General features: G+C 42.3%; 1 long non-coding RNA gene across 1 annotated transcript in view; it reads left to right on the top strand.

Moving 5' to 3' along the window:
• The first annotated feature begins 2,197 nt into the window (after positions 1–2,197).
• Positions 2,198–7,437, top strand: part of LOC112958478 — a 45,930-nt gene continuing 40,690 nt past the window's right edge. Inside the window, exon 1 of the long non-coding RNA XR_003251426.1 lies at positions 2,198–2,281. This is a non-coding gene — a long non-coding RNA (uncharacterized LOC112958478). The remainder of the gene's footprint in view (positions 2,282–7,437) is intronic.

A 7,437-nucleotide genomic window follows, 5' to 3' on the forward strand; every position in this document is an offset into this window, starting at 1 on the left:
TCCTGCTCTGAGGGGAGACTGAAAATAGATGGTTATAGACAGTAGTGGGAAATTAGGATGTCAAGGGCTATTACTTGCAGAGGCGTTTGCTTTGTAGGTGATAGAGGATGCCCAAACCTGAGYGGTGCATATGGAGTTTGACTTTGTGGTATTTCAGATTTGAATCTGAATTACCCCCATCCACACACCATCTAAACCAGCAGACTTGATGGAGAACTGCTTGAGAACAAGACACTTCCAAAGTGTCCCACAACTCGGCAGGACATTTTAGCATCATGTGTAGGTAGGGAGGTACCTCTCTCCATCTTTCTTTTAAATAGCAGGGTAGGTCCGAGCTGTTGTTACTTCTGCACAGAGTTTTAGTGTTTTGTCAGGTATGAAAACATACATCACATTTTCTTTCTTGTCTGAGCAGGCTGAAAGCTCCATATCTTGCTGAAAATCCTTTCAACCCTTTGGTCTTGTTCTGTTGTTTTGGAGGGAGGTGCATAGCACTTTCTGCACATAGCTGAACTTGGAAGCAATAGTCATTTTATGGCAGGGTGAGGAAAGGGAGGGAAAAAATGACTTGTGCTTACCTGACCCCCAGACAGTGAAACACAAGCCAGCAAAAATTGCCTGTAGTCATAATTTGTGGAAGAAGTGGCCACTGCTTTTGCTGCCATAATGTGGCTCCTCAAAACATATGAATGTCTAATTTAAAGCTATCTCAACATGGTCTGCAGTTGCTCTGGCATAGGATTAACTGATGACACATGAAGCTAAAATGTCCCACTGAGCTGTGAGACATTGCAAATACTGAGTGGCAATTSTGCTCCTACATCTTTCCTGTGCTTTTGGAACCCCTATCCTGCAAATCTATTTTCAGACACCTATATTCCATTTTGTTCCGTGAGTCAGCAGTAGACTCTGAATTTTTGGTTAAATTTCTGTTTTATGGCTTTCCAAGAGAGTCTATGGAAACAGCAGGGGAAAAAAACTAATCTTTCTTTTTGTAAAAGTATTTTACTTTTACAATGCAAGGTATGTCTGTCTTAGGAGAGAGCTGTATTAGAGTTAAAGAAACTGATTCTGAATGCAAATGGCAAAATGGAGTGCAACAAATTACAGAATCTTCCACTGTGGAAATAAAGAGCAAACAGTAGGAACTGCAGAGTTTTCACAGTTTCAAAGCTTAGCAGTTTTGATCTACCTTCCCACCTCCATTAGATGCAGCAATTAAAAAGTGGGYCATGGAGCTGTTCAGACATAGGAAATTAAACAGAGCTTTGAAGACACCACTTTAAGCGTCTCTTAATTGTCTGTCATTCCTTAATAAAATAAAAAAAAATTAAAAAAGTGGCCATTTGATGTATGTCTCAGAACATGATGCAGAATAGTCTGGAGGATTCTYGAATGCGAGTGGAAAAAAGCATTTCAGGGCTGTGCATTCTCCCTTGTGCATTTAACTCGTTGCTTGCTGTGCTGCTAAGCATCTCTTAGTCAAATGCAGTGCAGACTCCCAGCTCTCCCATTCTGTAACCTGAGCACACAGATGAGCCAAGATCATCGCCCGTGGGGCTTCAGGGCCATGGTAAAACTTGTGGCTTCAATTAACAGACCCATGGCTTGGCAACTGAACTGCTAGCTGCTTCTTTACACTATTTGCACAGAGGGAAAAGGGTTTGTGTGAATCAGACCACCGGCTTCCTTGTAGCTGAAATGAATTCCACATGTTCTCCTGCCTTTTCCCACCCCCATGCAGCTCCTCTTAGCTGGAGAGGAAGAGCACATGGACTGCAGAGCTAGTCCATRGTCTGAGGCACCACAAGGAGCCCTGCCTCCCGAGGAGGCCCAGGCTGCCTCGGCTCCCTGAGCACATGGGGACAGCGTGGCCAGGCCTCCAGCACCAGGGCCATTCCCCATTGCTTCCTTGCAGACATTTGCACCTTGGTTTTACTGACTGGCCAACATCGGCTGCTTTGTGCCCTGCCTTCTCCTGTGGTCTCCTGTCTCTAGCACTCAGGCAAGCCACTGCTTGTGCAAATTCAACCCACTTCACCTGGGCTCAATTAATTGGGTTAATCTAAAATTCAAACAGGCAGCTCTAGTTTTACCCTGAAACACAGTAAGGGTTGCACTTGTTGCTAGGCCCGTAGGAGCAGTATTTTTTAAGCTGTTTCTCGTGGTGGTTTGCTGGGACACTCTGTCCTTGTGCTGTGTTTGAGAAGGTTGTTTGCTTGCAGCTCTATCACCACAACGTGGACTCATGCTTTATGGCTCTTCTTCAGAAACCTACTAGGTAAATGGTAACTAAGCTCCATGTCTCATTCCCTCTGAAACTTTCTAAAGCCTCTTTGTGCTGTGGGCCCATGGAGGTCACAAGTAAACTGAGGTAAGGAGAGAGGAAGGGAGTTCATTTCACAGTGTTTTCTTCTGAATGGAAATAACTAAATTAACTGCAGGTATAGGAATGAAGTGGTATGTTTATAGCTGTAAGACTCCTAAGAATCCTGATGATAATGCTATCAACTTTTTTTTTTTTTTTCCTGTGTATTTTTTCTCTCCTTTGGGTTTTTGGCACACCTGACACAAGCTGTTCTGAGCCTGAGCTCATTTCAGTATGGCTGGGATGATGTTACTGTGGGGGACAGAGAAATGAGGTAGTTGTGCTGGCACGTAGGAAGCCTTGTTTGTAGGTATRTTTCAGGCTGCCTGCTTGTTGCTTTCTATTATTTGACTTTTSTTTCTTGCTTCTGAGATTTCTGTTGCTATTTCAAGATTTTTTGCAATGTGGACCCTGCTGTCTTTGATCTTCTGTTTGTTCTYGAAGGCTTTTGCAACCCAAGCAGAACCAGAGGATATTTGGGAGAACAATACTTCTTTTCAGAAAATAGAACTTTTCAGTGATTGCTCGCTGCTGCTAGAAACTTAGAATACTCCTTTCTATTTAGAATAATGCTGAGCCCTGTACAATTTATGAGCAGGAACTAGAGCTTTTTGTTTCCTTTTTTATTAAAAACAACAAAAAAAGAATTACTGTTTTGAAGCACTAACAAAGTGAAACAGGTTCAGCTATCGGTGGTGTTCAACAATTGTAGGTAGCTCTYTTATTCTGGCAGTCCTTAAATAAATTTTTAGGGGCAATCAGTAGGCCACTAAATTATCTTTTTAGTCCTGCAGCTTCCGTGGCGTGGCCTGAATTTATTTGGAAGGACCCTGTTTCAAAACTGAAGCTTGTTATTTCAACCATGTTGCAAATCATTTAATCTTTCTGACAGCAACACCCCAAAATAGGGTTTTTAAATATGGATGTAGGGAATCCTGGCTGAGAAATTGAAACAAGAGGTACCTACAGGAAATTTTTGATCTCTGTACGTATGTCTGTGTTAGCATTTTATGTTGACTAAACAAAACTTTGTAGTTCTTTTCGGTATTTGATAGACTGACCTTCGGGTAGTTTACCTGATATTTTATCCCCCCAATTACCTGTAACAGGGGCAACCTTTCTATCATCTTTTTTATTTTTCCCTAACTCTTCTTGATGATAAAGCTCAAACTTTGCTTTTGTTTAGATCTATTTTAGTATTGCATGTTTTTCCTCATTAGGAGTTTTAGTGCCTTTTTTCCTAGAAACTTCARTGATAAGAACTGCAAATAGCTGGCTGTTTATGGCTGTTGCTGCTACAGCAGAATGAAGTAGAAGAGCAGCATCAGGCTTTAAAGGATGTGCYACATGTGACCTGAAAGGGTAGGCAAAAGTGGCGGAGAGTGAAATGAGGTAACAAGTTAGTTACAATTTCCACTTTAACCACTTGATCTCTGACTTGTGTTTGATAAGCTCTATTTAGCATTAGTGCAGAAGTGTCTTAAGATGCTACTTCCAACAGATGGACATTGCTGTTCTTTTAAGTTGACTGCTGTGCTGACAGGTCTTACAAACAGATATAGTTGTGTTTATTCTTTGAAATGAGGAAAAGTGTGTGTGTGTGGAAACTCAAACACCCCAAACCTAAAGACAACTAACCAAAGTACCTCTTTTATCCTTYTTTAAAGAAAGAACACCAGAAAGGGTTATAACCAAATAAATTCTTTTTTTTTGGGGGGGGGGCGGTCATTTTTTTTAATGCAGTGAGAAGTCATGTTTCTGGAACCTGTTTACCTTTGCTGTCTTGTAGCAATACTGCATTAAACCATGCATTTTTCCTGCAGAGGGAAAAATCAAAGGTGGAAGGATAGAACTTCACCTTTGCAGTAGCCAAGCTAGTTTCCCTGGCCAGCTGTGACAAAACATTTAAGTTTATTACTTAAACTTATTGYAGTTTATGGATGATGGGAGGAGGCTGACTGTAGTTGCTGGGCTTTGCTGGCCCATGGAGGAGGCCATGCTTGAAATAGGCTCAACTGCTGTTGGGAGCCTTGGAAGTGGCAGCTTGGTGGCATTGCTGCCAAGTTTTGTGGAAGGAAATGTGAGGCTCTGTGTGTGTTATCAAATAAAATTGTAGACCTCTGTGAGGATAACTTGGTTATAATTATATAAGTTGGTTTAAAGGTTGGCAAAGATTTAATGGTTAGGAGATGCCTCAGGCAGACATTGATTGTGTCTGAAATCTGACAGTCTTGGAGAGAAAAGTAGGGCAACTTAGGTTAGCACTAAAATATTTGAGATTACTTTGCAGAAGAATTGCATCAGGTGCAAGATAGTTTAACTGCAATGAGCTCGTGATCTGTTGCAGCTGGGGGAGCAGATGCTGAGTTCTTGGCCCAACTAGTCCCAAGAGCTTGGGAAGATACTATAGGCCTTTGACCATGGCAGCTGGGTCGAGCTGCTTAAACTTAGCACTATTTGAACCAACAGCATCTTAGCCAGGTCTGTATTGGAGATGGGATAGCCAGGCTTGAACTAGTTCTTTCCACTTCACCTGTTTTTTGTTCGCAGGGCTTTTGGTTTAAGTCAAATGCTGAGTGTGAAAGTGAGCAGGTCAACACAAAACACTAATGCATGGCTTCTGAAGAGTCTCAAATCAGCCTGTGTTTTTTGAAATGCAGAGGGCATGTTATTCATACAAGTAGAAAAAAACTGTGGTAAAATTGGATCTTTCAATTCTTTTCTCYCTGGATGGTTCCATAATCTGTTTCCTGCCTAAAGTTAACAAAAATGACAGACTTTACCTCTCACAGAAATCTGAATTACTAAAATACCATAGATGGAACCTTTCTTGTGACTCTAGMTTCTCCTTGTACTGGCAAACTGAGTCAAGATCAGGACTGTGTGGGGCCAGCTGTTGTGCAAAGCTTCAGGAAAGGGTAGTCTCCTTGCCATGGAGCACGCATCCTAGTGCAGGGTATGGGAATGACTGCATAACAGGAGCTAAAGCTGGGGAACCTAAGCTCACCTAGTGAAGGGACTGAGCTATTCATTTGACAGAATGATTTCTCTAARCTTCATCAGATCTTGCCTGTTTCTGTGTAAATATTTTGTTGAGAATATAAGCTTGTCTTTGGTCAAAATGTTTATATTGTCAAACCCTGAATGTGGATGTGGTTGTACAGCTCATCTAATTCCTCTTTCCTTGTAGAAGGAAAGGGTTGTATTTTACCTCTATGTTGACATAGGAGTCCTGGTTCAAATTAGTAACTGATTGGAAAAGCTCTAATTTACTAGAAATCATGAGGCATCCAAAAAGGAGTGATGTGGTTCTGATAGAGCTGGCCATGAAATTCAATTCTTCCCCATTTTTTATTTTCCCCAAACAGTGAAAATTCTCCATTGGGATAAAAAGCTGTCCTCTTTCCCTGAGAATGTGAAATTAAAACTGCACAATATTTAGCTTAAGAAACTCGGTGTGCTCCCTAGGATCCYTGACTGCCTCTGTGTGAAGCTGATAGGACCTGACAGCTTCGCTGCTGGTAATCAGTGGGGGCTGCTGGTGAAACTAAAAGGATTATATCGGTTTCATTCAGCAGCTTTGAGGGCTTCCAGGGTCCCCCGGTGAGCAGGAGTCTGTTCTGGGAGTCTCAGGCAGCTGGGAGCTCAGATGGCTGTGAAATGTRGAGGTCTGGCCTCCTAGCTCCTTGCCATGGAGGAGCCAGGTGAAGAGACTGTTCCCGAAACAGGCGGATTTCCAACTCTGCCTCTCTTCTATCAGAAGATCAGTATTTCTGCAAAGTGTTAGCATTTGTCAAATTGCCATTTTATGACAGAATAAAGATCTGTTGGGCAATTTAGCAGATCTTGTTTTTGATCTGCTTGCATATGATTCAGGAATAATCTCTTCTCTGSATGAGCAGGCAAAAAGCTACGTGTTTCTGTCTGAGAAGCAGTCCACAGCAAAGTGTCTTTCACTCCTCAGGAGTTTCTAGTGTGGGTTTCGTTCCGTATTGACCCACAGACCCGTGGCGCCAGCTGYCCTGGAGAGCAGACAGGCCTGTTTCTTCCTCGGCGATGCCTGGCAGGGGCAGCCAGCACAGGTAGGCCGGCTCCTTTGGGCTTTCCCTGCCCTACCCTGTGTCCCYTCTCCTGCCATGTGCTTGAGTACACTCATGTGTCCAGGTGTGTGTGTGCTCCTGCCCTGTGCTGTGCATGCATGTGAGGGTAACTGTGCTGCTTCCCCAGGCTATGAGTCTGGGGATTTAACTCTTAATACACCACTGTAAGCTCCTGTCCTTTGAAAGAGTAGAATTTCAAATTAAATGCAATTTTTTATACATCTCTTTAAAAACTGAGTAACATGCATCTGCATACTTAAAATCCGTGTTTTTTTAATGGTTGAGGGAAAGTTTTTAATCAACTAGTTTACAACAGGCGGCCTGGAAACTCAATGTGTACTGTAGTATAGCAAGTTTCCCCTAAAATACAAGCAGCAAGAAAGGAGCTAAATTCTTTTCCATTCTTGCTGTGTGGAGGCGGTTTGTTTTGTTTTGGTTTACTTAACAAAAATACCTAACAGGTAGTGTTGGCATCACTAGCATTTGAGGGAGCATTAAAGCATCCACAGCATAATGTTTRTATGTAAGGAACTTCGTGAAGACAAACAACTTCTAGTGATAATTTAAAGATTTGAGTAGAAGCTCTACGTTTCTAACAGAAGCCATTCAACTAGAAAAAGTGTTTTGTTTTGTGCGTCTGTTCAGTGTATTTGTGGTCCTAGCATCTTCTGTGTATCCTTTTGCAATTACCAGACTCTTTATTTCAAGTCATTCTCCATCAGGTTTGTTGATTTGACAAAACATTTTTAGGCCTGAGAATTTTAATTTCAGGGTCTGAGCGTTCATCTAAGATCTATAGGATGCCTAGAGAAATGCTGGAACTGATCCCTTGGCTGTTAGGACRAAGTTACCTGCTTGTTCATCATGACCCAACATCACTCCGGTCTTCAAAAAAGGCAAGAAGGAGGACCCAAGTAACTACAGGCCGGTGAGCCTCACCTCCATCCCCGGGAAAGTGATGGAGCAGCT

This window comes from Nothoprocta perdicaria, unplaced genomic scaffold (genome assembly GCF_003342845.1).
Source record: "Nothoprocta perdicaria isolate Ctin4 unplaced genomic scaffold, notPer1 scaffold_87, whole genome shotgun sequence".
NCBI classification, from domain to species: domain Eukaryota; kingdom Metazoa; phylum Chordata; class Aves; order Tinamiformes; family Tinamidae; genus Nothoprocta; species Nothoprocta perdicaria.